Below are 15,305 nucleotides of genomic sequence, written 5' to 3'. Positions count from 1 at the left end.
GTTTTATTGTTTCTGAACTTATTCTAGCACATGCTGCAATTATCCGTTGTTTCATATTTTCTGGTGTAATGGGTACTTCTTGATAAACAGAATTTTTGAATGCTCCTCAGAGAAAGAAATCTAATGGAGTTAAATCTGTGGAACGAGGTGGCCAAGAAACTAATCCTCCACGTCCTATCCATTTATTTGGGTAAAGTTCGTTCAGTGCATCTCTTACTCTCCGAGCATAATGTGCTGGACACAAGTCGTACTGTAACCATATCATTTGGCGAACGTGTAGTGGTACATTTTCTAATAAAAGCCCCTATGAAATAATGCAGAATGTGCTAGAATAAGTTCGGAAACGATAAGACATGCACGTGATGCAGCGATACGAAGATTGCAACTTTGCATTGACGCAAACGGTCATCACTTCAAGCATCTCCTGTAATGTAAGAAAGTTTATTTTAATTCCACATTTGAGCTTGCATGATCTTCAATGATAGCTCGCTGAAGTCGTCTCAACAACAGCTATCACATCGCGATAAAAAAAACATAGCATTCCATTAGAAAAAATAGAAATGACCTTGAAATCTCCTGTATACCTTCACCCACGCAGAAAATGTTCGTGTCACAATATGCCTCCCTCTATACCGTATAAGTTTTGTATATAACATTTTTTCATATTATTACAAATAACGGCAATATTCAAAGTGGACATATTTATTGCCCCCACCCTATATATACATATATATCTACATGTATTATATGTTATATATTTATAAATAAAAGTAATTAAGCATAGTTAAAATATTTAATATTGGTATCATACGTTGGTAGCCGGTAGGGTTATTTCGAAAAGGCTGTTGTAGAAAATGATTTCTCATAAATATTTAGGAACAGGCATTGCACGACGAAATCCTCGACGATAATGTGTCTTTGTTTGAGAATCACATATGTTCATGCTATTCATCGCAAAAAACCGCACAATTTTTTAACGATTTCGATAATTTCATCAAATATTAAAAGAAAAGGCAAAAAGTGTACTTATTCTACTTGAATGAAAGTTCTAAACATTTTGTAAATGTGATTTCTTTCCCTCTAGAAGTTTGAATATTGTCTTCTCTTAAATGAGACCGTATAATATTTTTATGATCTTGATATAGAAATTTCATCGAGTATGCAAAGTACTATTACATATATGCATGTAAAATAATTATGCAGAAAATTGCCGATCCACTAGCTGGTACAAACCAAAATTAGATATATAATTCATTTCCATAATGTCAGAAAAATATCGTTCTCTTATTAACATTTTAAACAATTTAACTTAAATAACTATATTCTTACACCTGATGAAGATAAATAATTTTATTGAGCTTTTATTCGGAACTTTTATTGATGAGCTTTAAGTGTCTGTTTTTGAAATATTTATTCGAATAAAAAGTTATTCAAATACTTGAAGACATAAGAATCCACTGGCGAAAAAGCAGTGAATTCAAACAAACGTGGTACAATTTTTTGTAGCCTACGTATATGTATTAACCTGAAGGTAAGCATAGCTATATACTGAAGAAACACGTTTGTTTCTAAAATATCCGTTATATAATTTGTTCTATATTTGAAATAAATAAATTTTGTGATTTCTGTATCGCATCTCCCAAAAAAATTGTGCAGATTATTACGATGAACGCATTTATTCGTATCGTTTATACATGTGAAGAATTCGTACAGTGACACAGCTTTACTCTTTCTCTTTTTGTGTCTTTCGAAACTTTTATTTTTATATTTCTGTAACATTAGTGTAGTAACTATTTTATCGTCTTTAAATAATTGGGCGTACCAATGATTAGCCGGCTATTTTTTTAATAAAACTACAATATAGTTTAAATGAAATATATTTACTTTGATTTAAATTCAGTGTACATTAGGTATACGAATAAGTAACCTATCATTTCTTTTCAATAAATTGGTAACACAGTTTAAATTTCAAACATCTTTCTACCATTTTCATCTTTCAAAATGGTGGTGAACGTTGAAGAATGGGAACAAATATCACTGAAACGGCATAAGCTTCTAATTTCTTCCAAAATAAGTTTTGAATTTGATAAAACACAGTGGATTACTTATTGGTACACCTAATAATTTGTATTCGGTGTACCTTCCCGTCCGTTGTTGTTGTCAAACAATGAGGAACGTTGGTAATATAGGCAAGGCAAATATGCTTCTGATTTTTTAAGAGCAATTGAACATGGTAAAGGGTAGGAGACCACACACTCGTACGCCTAATAAGACCTATGAAGTATTATAAAACTGACGATTCTGGTTATAAATATCTGCAAGTCACTGTACGCGTATATGTTGATTAATTTTTAGTATCAGGATCGTTTAACCCCTTAAACGTTATGGTTCAACATTCAAAATGCAATCCACGTCCAAGTCCATGTCATAACGATTACTTGACAAAATTTTTGCTCATTACGAGAAATATTTTTAGAAAACAAAATTTAACTAGTAAATGGATACATTTTGAACATCGTTCTTTCGAAAGAATTAAAGGAATTCAAAAAATTTTAATTTTTAAAAAATTATCATTTTTAAAATTTGTGTAACGTAAATATGTCCGTCAATCCCACTGTGTATTGACTTTGGTCATGACGCATATATACATAACCACTTAAGGGGTTAAGAGTATATATGACGTTTTCAAAGATCCATAGAGATTACAGATCGACCTAAGTATTACCGAATTATTGTTATTATTGTTATTGTTGCTATTACATGATTGTACAGATTATTCGATTCGTAGCACGCCGCTCTCTACAACTGTGTGTACATAGAAATCAGCCAGAGATGAATTTATTATGTAGCAGTTAGACTTGGTGAAAGAATGCATTCTTTGTTTGCAAATAGTGAACTATTTGATCTGTGTCAGAATTTTTGTGAATTTGTAGTAGTTGTATTTAATTGTCGTTTACTACAAATTTCGTAGTACATTTCGGAAATTTTTGATTCTGCGAATCGTCGGCATCGTTTCAGCCTTTGACATGAATCAGAACATGCGGCGAACGTAAACGTACATATATGTAAGTATTTGGATGATTCACAATCATTTCGATCGACATTTTTATTTCTGGTGATATGCTTAAAGTGTCCGGCTTCCAAGATTTACGTATGAACTGGAGTAGAAAATTTCTCGGACTCTCCAAATTTTTTAAAATAATTTTATATTGTTGTTTATAAACTACTGAAATATAGCTATACTTCATTTCAATTTTTATCAGATATGTTTTTATCCTGTTTGTTATTATTTACTTTTAATGTTGAAAAAGGTTAAGGATCGAGTGTCGTTTAGGATTTCCGAGTATGTGAATTTGTTTGCAAGGAATATGTAGTGTATTCGAAATTATAAAAAATTCGTGAATGTTACAATATTCCGACTGAGCCATGCAAAACGAAAAAAATAGACGTCCATGGATTTACAACCACTTAGAAATACGCTTATACAATTTTTTGTACTATGTTGGAAATAGAATATTGAAAAATTTTAAATAATTATGCCGTACGCCTAAAGTTTATTAAGATTGACAGACAAGATCTATGAAATAATTTAATAAGGTTACATAGTAACGTTCGTACAAATCAGTACGTTTGTAAAATCAAAATTATATTCATGTCCGTCTAAACTTAACATTTATACGAAGCAAATTAAGGGACACAGGGTTAATTTGTAGCTAGTACCAACCAGCTATTTGTACAAATTTAGAGGATCAATCGATAAGCTTTTTACTAATACAAACAGTTTCAAAAATCTGTAGCCCCAACTGTTTCGTTGAGAAAGTTACATTAGTTTCGGGTTATTGGAAAAAAAGGATTCAATACGCTTCAATGGGGACACAGACATCGAACGTTCACAATTATTACAATGTTAGACGACAATGATAATTTGTACATATAAAAGCCCACGAAAGTTGTCCCGTCGATACGATATTTCGTATGTCAGCATGAAATTTGCCAGGAGATTAAGTTTATACCTTTTTAGAGTTCTAGGAGTTAGAATCTAGCTGCGAAGAAGTAAAGATATAAGCATAATGATCTCATATACTAAAACTTGGTATTAAGACGAATTAAAACTTCTTCGAAATAAGCACGCTTCTCTCCGACGCCATTACGGACTAAGAATATGACTTGCTCTTAATAGAAAAGAGAACACTAAATTTATCAGTGCTGTATTGTACACGTGAGATTTTTTATTGTCGACCTAAAAGGTGTGGTATATCAAGTGTTAAACGTATGTAACAGTTGAGTATTTTTTACCATTCCTCGAATAGTATTATAATATGTAGTAACGAAATTATCGTGTAACCTTACATATTAGTATCTTTGTCTTACATAACATTGTAATTCCTAAACAAGTAGCACGCAGTAATCGTGAACATATATAAAGCATTTGTACGTGATACCATTAATTATATCGAATGTGCAAATTAATGAAAATGTTTACTTTAAAATTTCGTGAAATTAGAATATTCGAACCAGTGTTGATGCGCCAAATACATATTATTTAAATACGTTATCCGTTATAAAAACAAGTTTTTGGAAAAGGTAGAAGAAGATTGTCCTTTAAAATATGTTCACATTTATCTTTTTCTCAACTTAGCATTTACAAAAGTTGTTCACTGTGAAATTAGTATTATGTTTCTTGAAAATGGTAAAATGTAAAAAAAGTATATTAAATTTTTCGCTTCCAGATGTTTCATTGTAACACGGAAAACAAATTTACAATCGATATATTTGCTATAAACTACAATTATTCTATTATTCTCACATATCAGAGCTTAGACTTTAAATATATTATAAATTAAATATATTGAAATAAATAAAGTATATTAAAAATTTAACTTAATTTAAAAAATTTCCGAATTATTGTAACAAATTGTGTTTAATGAAAGTGATCGGTTTTTACGGGACAATCTGAGATCGAGATACCAAAAAGGTACTAAATATTTAGTTGTATACGTATTTAATATTGGTATTGTATAAGATAAATATGTATGTTCCGTGAAAGTTAGAAAAACACGTCCCCAAGTAAGAAAACCCGATTGCGAATGATGAATAAACGCATACTTTGTCAGAAAACTAAGGAGAAACGAATGTCTATGTGTTAAATGTGTATACCTATCAACGTACGATTTAAAACTATACATGTAATTATATTATAGAGATTGAAACCTGGCGAACAAAGTATGATAACGATCATTTAATCGTTCATTTATCGTGGCAACTGTGTCGACTGCGCCTAACCATAGTTGGACGAAGGAAATAAATATAACTGTTCGATATGCACAACTTGGTTTGGAATTCTTTACACCTTCACTTCATAGTCCGTGAAGTTACACACGATTGATATTTTGATTAATTTATTGTTTTAGAAAATCAAAATAAAATGAACTTCGAAGTTTACATTAAAGTTAAATATAATACCTAATGTCAATACTATTTCTGGTAAAAAGTATTTAATACGCGAACAAACTAAACGCTGGTAGAAAAAATTATTCACGAATTCGACATGAATAACACATTTTCACCGGTAATAATAAAAGTAGAACGATGTGTTATGATTATGACTCATGATCTGTTTTCAGATCATACAGGTTTTGGTGGAGATGACTGAAAAACGGAATGACGACTGAAAGAAGGAACACCTTTCTTTTGACGAAGGTAGAACCAAATAATTTAGTCCATGGATGTAGCCAGGTTATCAGCCGCCGGCGGCAGGGGGGGTGGGGGATATTAACACATCGACTGCCAGAGTGGAAAAGGCTGTACGTAGTCAGATACACTTTATTTTGTGTTTAAAGTCATAAGTCATTGAAAATGTATTAATAGAGTATTTTTTTCTTGTAGAGTGGGACAAAAGCCACTTTTTTCATGTGGCAAGGGCCCCCGTGCCCCCTCCCCTTCTTCATTAGGATGAGTTTGGCTATGGCAAGTACCAGAATGAAAGAATAAAGTCCATAATCAATAAAATAGCAGCGCTTGGAAATTTGACTATCGATTTTCTCATATGCCTTTAACTTTCGGGGGTTTAAAAAAATAGAAAAAAGAAAGATTTTGAATTAGTTATGATACCTGCTATAGCCAAAAATTTATTTATTCTAATGAAGAATCTTCTTGGCTTTTTTATTTGAGATAGGCAGAACGGCTGGAATGATGGACACTATGTGTTTATAGGCGTTTGTCTACTACGGCATGAAGAGTCTCCAATTTTTATTGTTTTCGACATAAAAAATTGTAAATGTTCTTAAAATATGTATAAATATACTGCGAAATGTTAACTGCAAAAAGTGTTATAATTTCTTTGATAAGAATCCCAAATGTCACATTGAAAACAGGCATCTACACTACACCACGCCTTAAGTTCCTGCGAATGATGGAGATCTACTACATTGTCTGTCTTAACGTGGTCTATAAGAAAAATAAAGAAAAGACAATAGACGTGGTTACATTACAGCGCATAAAATCCCTTGTGATAGGGCACTCGGGTTGTTTCAATATCGGATTCTAGTGCGTGTCACGTGGCCCTCACAGCGCTCTTTTGTCAAACTATTTGGACAGCTAGGCTACAATATCTTTATAATATTTTAATAATAAAGCGAGTCGTGAAAAGTGACCAATGTGTTCTTCAACGATCCATTACGTATACAGTAAAATTTGTATTGTTCGAGAGGGCACATACGATGACACAAACAGATATTCTGTTCGATGTTATCTACAACGTTACGTAAAGGTCATTGTTGTTTCTTTCAAAATGCTATCATTTATTTCTAACTTCATAACATACTAGTTGATGCCAAGACGAGTTCAACGATAGGACACCATGATCTTGAAATCACCTTCGATTTAGAAATTTAGGATATATCAACGGAAGTTAGGCTTTCCAAACCATCCAGTTTCATTCATAATGATAGCATTGATAACACGTGTGCCGTTAACAGAACGTGATCTCTAACTGTACATAAACATGATTATCAACGAACGTACAATCTGTTTTACTACCGACTTATTTAGATATCATATCAGTTTATGAATGTACTCAAAGGAAATGAAGATCAATCTGATGCTTATTTATGGTGAAAGTCGTCAATGTCGTAAAGAAGCAGTTCTTCTATAAGTGCAGAGAACGATTTTCTGATCGCAATGTTCCGTCCACAATCCATCCCTTTCTGTTTACTCTAATCTAACTAAAAGTACTAGTAACTAAAAAGTTCAATTGAAAGGGCACTTTAAGGAGTTACAAAATATTTAAATGCGTATAGTACTGCTCAACAGCATCATTTCGAAAACTTAAGTTAATGCAATTAAAGTAATAGCACACTTTGAAGTTGACACTACTCGATTTTAAATTTTTGAGTCCAAGATCATAGTAATTCAACATCATTGAACTCGTCTTGACATCAGCTAACAAGCTATGAAGTTAGGAATTCATGGTATCGTTTAAAAGAACACCGACGACCCTGAAATATTCTCGAAGATAACGTCAAATAAAAGACTTATTTGTATCGTCACAGTAGCCCCCTTGGACAGTGTAATTTTCCTCTTTGACATTTTCCTTTATATTCAGTACTAACAGAGAAATTTAAGTGAGCTCTTCCTCGTGATTCAACCTGTATAACAACGTGTTTTCAGTGGAGTCGAAGGCGAATGGCCTGGCGTTATTTGGCCTTCGAAGGATTTATAACACAGTTTTAGAACGCGTACGGTCTTAAAAGGGGATGGCTGAGACTAAACAGACCTGATGTTGGACGATAGCGATAGACAACATTGGGTCATACGGCTATCGATTGACAGACTTGTTTATTCGAGACAGATGAGTGAAAATTAGATATGGCGCTGGGTTACCTTCAAAATAAGGATAGTGCTTATGGAGGTTCTAGCTACGAAGTGGATTGCCTTCTGATGAGGACTGTGTTGGGTCGCATGATACTTGCCCCAAAATCGCCTTGGGAAAAGAATTTTCTATACGAGAGGGATACATCCCGTCGGAAAAGTCCTCGCATTTATAACAGGTCATGAATTCTAAAATTCCACACATCTTTTCATTCGAATATTTTCTGCAACACACGTACTTGTATCCATTTTATCTTTAGGTCAATAATCAGGTACCCGGGTACCCATTTTCAATTTTCGTTTAAAAACTTTATATTTTCTTGTTGAAGTATCGCAAACAAAGCCGCAGCTAACATTTTCGCTAAGGAAACAGTGGTTTCAAGTCACCCAGCAACCTCTCATTTCCCGAAAGAGAGACACTTTTGAGACACCTTGTATAGCCTTCTTTCAGTGTTTGGGACTGAAGGTGGCTTCCGCGTTTGGTATCATTTCTCACTGGGGCTCCATATGGCTCATTTTACTTTTTATCAAATTTACCAATTTAATTTGAATGATTAATATTTTTAACTACTTCAAACTACTTAAATGGAAAAACATTTACAAACAAGTGGAAGAAACAACATTTTTTCCCCTTATTGACTCTCAGAAGATACTACTAAATGCATTGAAACCTAAGTTTGCATACTTTGATCTTAATCTTTAGTTTTATTTGATCGTTAACATATCTTGTTTTTCATGCCATCATAATCTCCGTAAAGCAAATCTATAATCACATCTTTTTTTATAAAAATATCATTTTTTATGGCTAAATAAGAAATGATTAATCTTTTACCATCAACTACAGTTCCACATGGCTAATGTTAAAAATACATTTTTGTAACGTTTCTTTCTCACGTTTTTTTTGGCTATGTCCTACACTTACCACTTGCACACAGATTGCTTGCTTTCAGACGTTCCTGGACCAAATTTTTAACTGTTAATAACTTCAAAGCGAGGCCTCCAACATAATTTCGTCATTGTTGATTTTCATTTTGACGTCAACCATATGTTTTTGATTTCGTTGGTCGATCCAGCTCATAATTCTATATGAAAAAGTATAAATCTGTTTATATAAAAGAAACTATTAATTTTGGAAATATTTTAACTTGAGTTACTTGAAGTGGCAGAAATGAAACAACTGTTATAATTCCCAAAATAATAACTTGGGCCAAAATTGCTACTATATACATCGAAAACTGTAATGGATATAACAAAATTGTTAGAATGAAAATTTATTGGCTTCTTAAGCTCCGTAAAACTGTGAAATAAAATTGTTAAAACTTCATTGTTTATTTATTTAAACAATAATTTTTAAACCATTTCATTGGACAGTTTTATAGAGCATAAAAGACATTAAATTTTCAATCTAACAATTTTGTTTATCCACTGCAGTTTTCAAGGTGTACAGGAAAATAAGAAAACTTTTAAAGAAGAGTTTTTAAACTAAAGACCTAAGAAGTAACAAACAAAATGCCAGATACGGCTACAGATGTCCTTTACAAAAACTTGTGAATTTTCAAATTGGAGTTTTAGACTTACCGAAATTCTCTTGTGTGTGGTTTGTGTATTGTCTCTCTAATATATGTGTGTGTCCTACATAAAGTAAATCCTCGATGAGTGTTCGAAGACTCCTTGGCACTGAACATTAAATATTTTATAAACTAATGGTCATATGTATACTCGACCTCTTAAAAACCGAAATAAGTGTCACTCGCCTGGGAAATTCAATATCGGTCCTAAAAAATGATGCCAACATCTCTCATAAACAATTCAGGAAATGCATATAAATAACTTTCTTTTTGTAATTTTGTTGAATTTTTAGGTTTCTTTTGATATATGGAGGGCTCAGAAGCCAATCAGTGTAAGTCACAAAGTAAGGTAACAATGATAATTGTTTAGAAAATGGACTGTAAAAAGTAATATATGTTATCCACAAATAAACAAGGATTCATATGTATAGAATACACACATATGATACTGGTTGCGTATGAAATAAATATTAAAAGTGTATTTACACGGCATAAGTCATTTTTAATGAAAGAGTGACTTACATTGATTGACTTCTGAACCCTCCATATGTAAATGAAATAACTGTAAGGACACAAAAGAGCACCAACGTGATGATTTTGTTCACTTAGACCAAAGTGTCCACGCTATTCATTGGGTAAACTTTCAGAATCTTCCACACCGCCTGGCTGGTGAATTGCTTAAGCTCGAATTTGGACCGCATGTTGGTGTTTTTTCTTTCTTTTCCACGGATCTTGTTTATATTTATTAAGAAAAACTTAAAAAGTCAAGACATCATAAAAAGAAAGTTATTTACATCCCTTTTCAGAGCTGCGCATAACGGACATATTAAATTTCCTAGGCGAACGACAATTATTTCCGTTCTTAAGGGATCGAGTCCTATAACTTTCTTCCTCTGTTCCTTTAGAGAGGAAGTTGCATCAACCCTCAGGTGTGGGGGTGGAGGGCAGTTCGGCAAGATCGCGGACCTTCCCTCAGATTCCGTTAAACCCAAGTACGACGTGACCACCTCGAAATCTTGAATTTATGACACTTTGATGGTCATACAGGCCCCTTCAAGATGCGTGACATGCTTTCCGCCAGGTTAATAATGAAATCGAAAAATCCTTGATCCTGCCATCTGGCGAAGTAACGACGAGCCCTAATACAGATACTATAGTATTTATTCCAAATTCGTAATGCCGAAAGAAAGGCCGTTCTCTTTGAATACTTCTAATCGACGTGCGCTACGAAAAGTAGCATGTTTCATTTGTCTTACGAAGACCAGCATATTTCAATCTATCCCGAAAAAAAGCACGTTTCATCGTTTCCCACGATCACTAGCATGTTTGACATTCACTACGATAACAAGCACGTTTCACAGTTCGCCACGAACAGTAGCGTATTCCGAACACTGCAGCGAAAAGTAGCACATTGCATATGTCCTACGAAGGCTAGCACACTTTTTGTTTTATTAACCATTTGAATCCGGAGAATTTTGAAGAAAATATACGGAACAGGCATATACGTCGCCCAGATTCAAAGGATGAAAAACGTATATTTCGTTAAGAAGAAACGTTTACCTTTTTATTTTTGCAGTAGATTGCTAGGTAACCGATTTAATGTGATGGTTTTCGTCGCTATAAACGAAACATGCTACTTTTCGAGACCACAATCGAAACGTGCTGCTTTTCGTAGTCAGAAAGTCCGAAGTGCTAGTCTTCGTAAGACAAATGAAACGTGCTAATTTTCGTAACGCACGTCGTAATGGTATTACTTATACACTCTTTTACAATTTTCACATCCAGTAAACATTACATTATTCTGTCCTTCTTAAATACAGAACAAAATTTGATATTCTACTAATATTTTCTTCAGTTACAAGTTTCAATTTCTACATTCATTATTTAGTTAATACTTTTATCCTGGGATCGAAAAAGTTATTTTTTAAAAAACGTTCTCGTATTATAAGTTTTGATAAGAGTAGATAAACAAAAGTTCTTGGAAATAAAAGTTTTGCTTTGAATAGAATTTATGAAATACAAAAATATAATATAAATTTGTATAATTTTTTTTCTCAAACCTTGCCAAATTACATCAATTTGGCTCGGCACTTTTCGTTCAGGTTCTACCTTTTCAGTCGGCACTAAAAGGGTTAATACATATGTCAAAAGGTTTCTACGGTGATTATGTTAACTCAATTCAGTACATTCTCATGGAGATTATATATCAACGACGCCCAATCGATTGTAGTTTTTACTAAATATAACATATGCACAATGAAATTACTTCAAGAACGAATATCTAGTACTAGATATATATAATATAATATTACAAATGATACTAAAGTTTCTTATCTTCAAGGGTTCATATTGAACGGAAAATTTTTTAATTTTACAAGGAGATATCCCCAAATGAAACGCTGACTTTTTAATAAGGTTTAACACAGTGATAGAACTTCGAATTCTCAAGCCAATGATATTTGTTTCAGCCCTATATGGGCGAACTTTCAGAATTAGTTTATGAGATATTTAATGTTCACGTTGTTGCCAATATGTATACATGGTGTTTCCGAATTGGTGGTACAATCCGAAAGGATGTAATTCTACATGTAAAAATAAATCCATAATATAAAATAAAATATTCTCGTATGATGCTTTGTTTTCAAGATAATCAGTTTTCGAAAATCATCTCTAAAACGTATGTAGGAGAAAGGTGTCTAAAACGATCCCTCGGGGTAAAATGATTCCTGGCTGCCCTGTGGTGCTATATCGTAATGTTGTTCTGCAATAGTTCTCCCCGCACGTCATTAGTCGTTGCTCGAAGTGCCATGTAAATATCAGTGCTCTGCGTGTTGTCCACAAGAAAAATATAAAATTACTGCAATTTATCTAAGATAAGGTCTTTTTCCATGTTATATAACTTTTCTCATAAACGGATTAACGTGACAGCTACTTCTTGCGCGGATTTAACCACAATTCAATAATAAGTTAATTAATGTTTCGTTATCGCATGTAATAAGTTGATGTTATATTCAACCACTGAATGTGAGTTGGGTGTTTGGGATCATATGATCCCTCTCTAGTAGGATAAAATGATCCCAGGAATCATTTTATTCATATCCTATATTATTGTTTTTTGTTTTAATTGCAACCAGAGTTGGGCAGAATTTTATTCGAATAATACAGAATGAAAAGCAGCAGTATCTAAGGGTATTGTTCTGAGCTTTAAACAGTTAATGAGATTAAATAATTGTTCGATAAATGTCGATTCATTCAATTAGAAATGACGAAATACTTTTTTTATCTTTTATTCGTTATTCGAAACTTTTTATCTAGATAATGAGTTTGCCCATCTCTGGTTACAACAATGCCCCGTCCTTATGAAAGAAAAACAACGCGTCAAAGCTGTTTTCGTTTAAATAAAATATAATAAATATAATATAATAGGTATAAAATGATCCTTAAGTATGCCTTCAAAGAAATGTGAATAAAAAATATAATTGATCACGTAGCTAAATTTTATTTAAGCCGATGATAAGATGGATAGATTAACTTACAAAAACTACTTTACTTTTATTTAAATAATGAGCATTTGTATTTTTTATATAAATTACGCCTTAAAGGGGTCGTTTTAGACACCTTTTCCCTACGTATTCGTAGTGACAATAAGTAGAACCGGAATGTAATGAACAGACGTGTTAACCAAGTCCTATTCAAGCAAATTTCCAAACTTGATTATTTCGAAAACAAAGTATCGTGGGAAAAAATTTTATTCTACATGTTCGGTTTATGTGAAATCATATCCTTTCAGGTTGTACCACCAGTTCGGAAACACCCCGTATGTAGCGTACAACTTTAACATTAAATATCTCATAAACTACTGGCCATATGGGGCTGAAACAAATATTATTGGGTTCAGAATTGCAAGCTCTAGCACTCGACTAAACCTTATAAAAAAGTCAGGATTACACTTGGGACCTTTCGTTGTTAGTTCAGAGACACCCTATGTATAAAAGTGTTCTCCATCGATCGCTTTGATATGTGCTTACATATGAGGATGAAGCTACTATCTGCTATTCTTTTCCACGTTTATCTGCTGACGACACCATACTGGGTCAATAGTAGCATACCCTTGAGAAGGATATCTTCGAATCCCCGGAAGGATTCTCTTAAGGTTGAATCACTTCGTTCCTTGTGTGCGAATATAGTCGGGGTCGCTTAGGGTCGTACGACGGCTATTTTCCGTATATGTATACCAACATCTCCGATTCTTTTACTACTTAGAATAATTTATCACACAAGGTTTATACTAAGAATTAATTAGATTCCAGTTGCCAATAAGTTACATTAATTAAGGTTTACAAGACATTCTTTTTAATAAAAAAATAAGGCAACTGTCATTTCTTATAATCTATCCATGTTATTTATTCTTTTTAGTCCTTAGACCAGATCCGATGAAATACAACGACAATGAAAACGTTAATAAACAAAGTAAGGTTAAATAGACTCTATACACGTTTTTCATTGAAATATAAGTGTTACTTTCATGTTATATTCATTACATAATTATTATGCTGCATTTGAAGATGACTCCTTTTAGCTGCCACCTTTCGGTTAAATATTATTATCGTTAAATAGAATTTTTTGCAGAAACATACATGCATCTAAGTATTCATAAAAGTAACATGAAATATACCTGTTAGTAAAATAGCCTGTTTCATGTGCAACGACCTAATAATATGGCCCAATAGTTTCCGACTTAACGCTGATCTATTAAGGAAAAGGTGTCTTACATTTCAGTAACCGCTTAGGCACAATTGTGATATCCTGAAGCTAATATAGTAGAATTATCAAACAGGCCATTTAACACCAATAATAACGTGTAATCATTGACAACATGGTGCTACTCTCGCCACTAAACCTAGACACCTACTTCACTAACAAAATCATTTTTTCGATGATGGATTTTTACGGGGAAAATGATGTTACATATATTGGATATGGTATTTTATACATCAGTTTGACAACGTCGGTGTTACGAACAACAGAACTACTACCCCTCGCAGACAATATCCAATTAAATCTGTGTAGGAATTATTTGTACATGGATTAACAGTCAAAAATACTGTGGTTTATGTTCCACAAGAATAGAAAAGAAAAATTAACTTTACCTGAAGGAAATATTGACAAAAGTCATAAATATTTCCGTCTATTTACTAAGTATAAAATAATGTAAAGCTTAATGCAATGTCAAAATTATAATAAATATTTATATTAACACGAATAAGTATATTAATAAGTTAATGCAGTTATCATTTGATTTTCACATTAAGAAATGCCTTAATTGCTGAAATAAAATTGTTTCTTCTTTATAAAATAGTTCATTTAAAGAGAAAACAGACCAGACCTCGGCAGTTTATTTTCTTGAACTTATAAAGAATCACCATCACAATTACCAGCGATCATAAAGCGAATAGAGATTGGACCATTTGTAGACTTACAATTTGTCTCCGCCACTATCACTGATAAGCGGTTGCAAAACAACCTTCTCAGTGTTGCAATAAGTTTTAAGGAGAAGAATTGTCATTGCTGCTCTAGTATTATGGACGATTAGATCGCGCGCGGAATCAGTTGATCCGAAATTTTTCTCCATGACTCTCAATGGTGATTCGGTTTTTAGAAAAGTTCCAAGATGTGTTCAAGTTTTTACAGTAGCGAACATATCAAACATTTATACGCGTGTGTCACATACTTCATTAAAGAAAGTGTTCTGTGATCCAAAGAACAACATCGTCTGATTATAATTAGTGTATTTCTCAGGTTTTAATTAATGCTGCATAGTTTCAGTATGACACAATTTTAATATGTAGACTGTACCTTGATCGAAAC

The sequence above is a fragment of the Dufourea novaeangliae genome, unplaced genomic scaffold, assembly GCF_001272555.1.
Source record: "Dufourea novaeangliae isolate 0120121106 unplaced genomic scaffold, ASM127255v1 scaffold464, whole genome shotgun sequence".
Lineage (NCBI taxonomy): Eukaryota > Metazoa > Arthropoda > Insecta > Hymenoptera > Halictidae > Dufourea > Dufourea novaeangliae.
The sequence above is the reverse complement of the archived record's forward strand: the minus strand, read 5'-3'. Positions refer to the sequence as shown.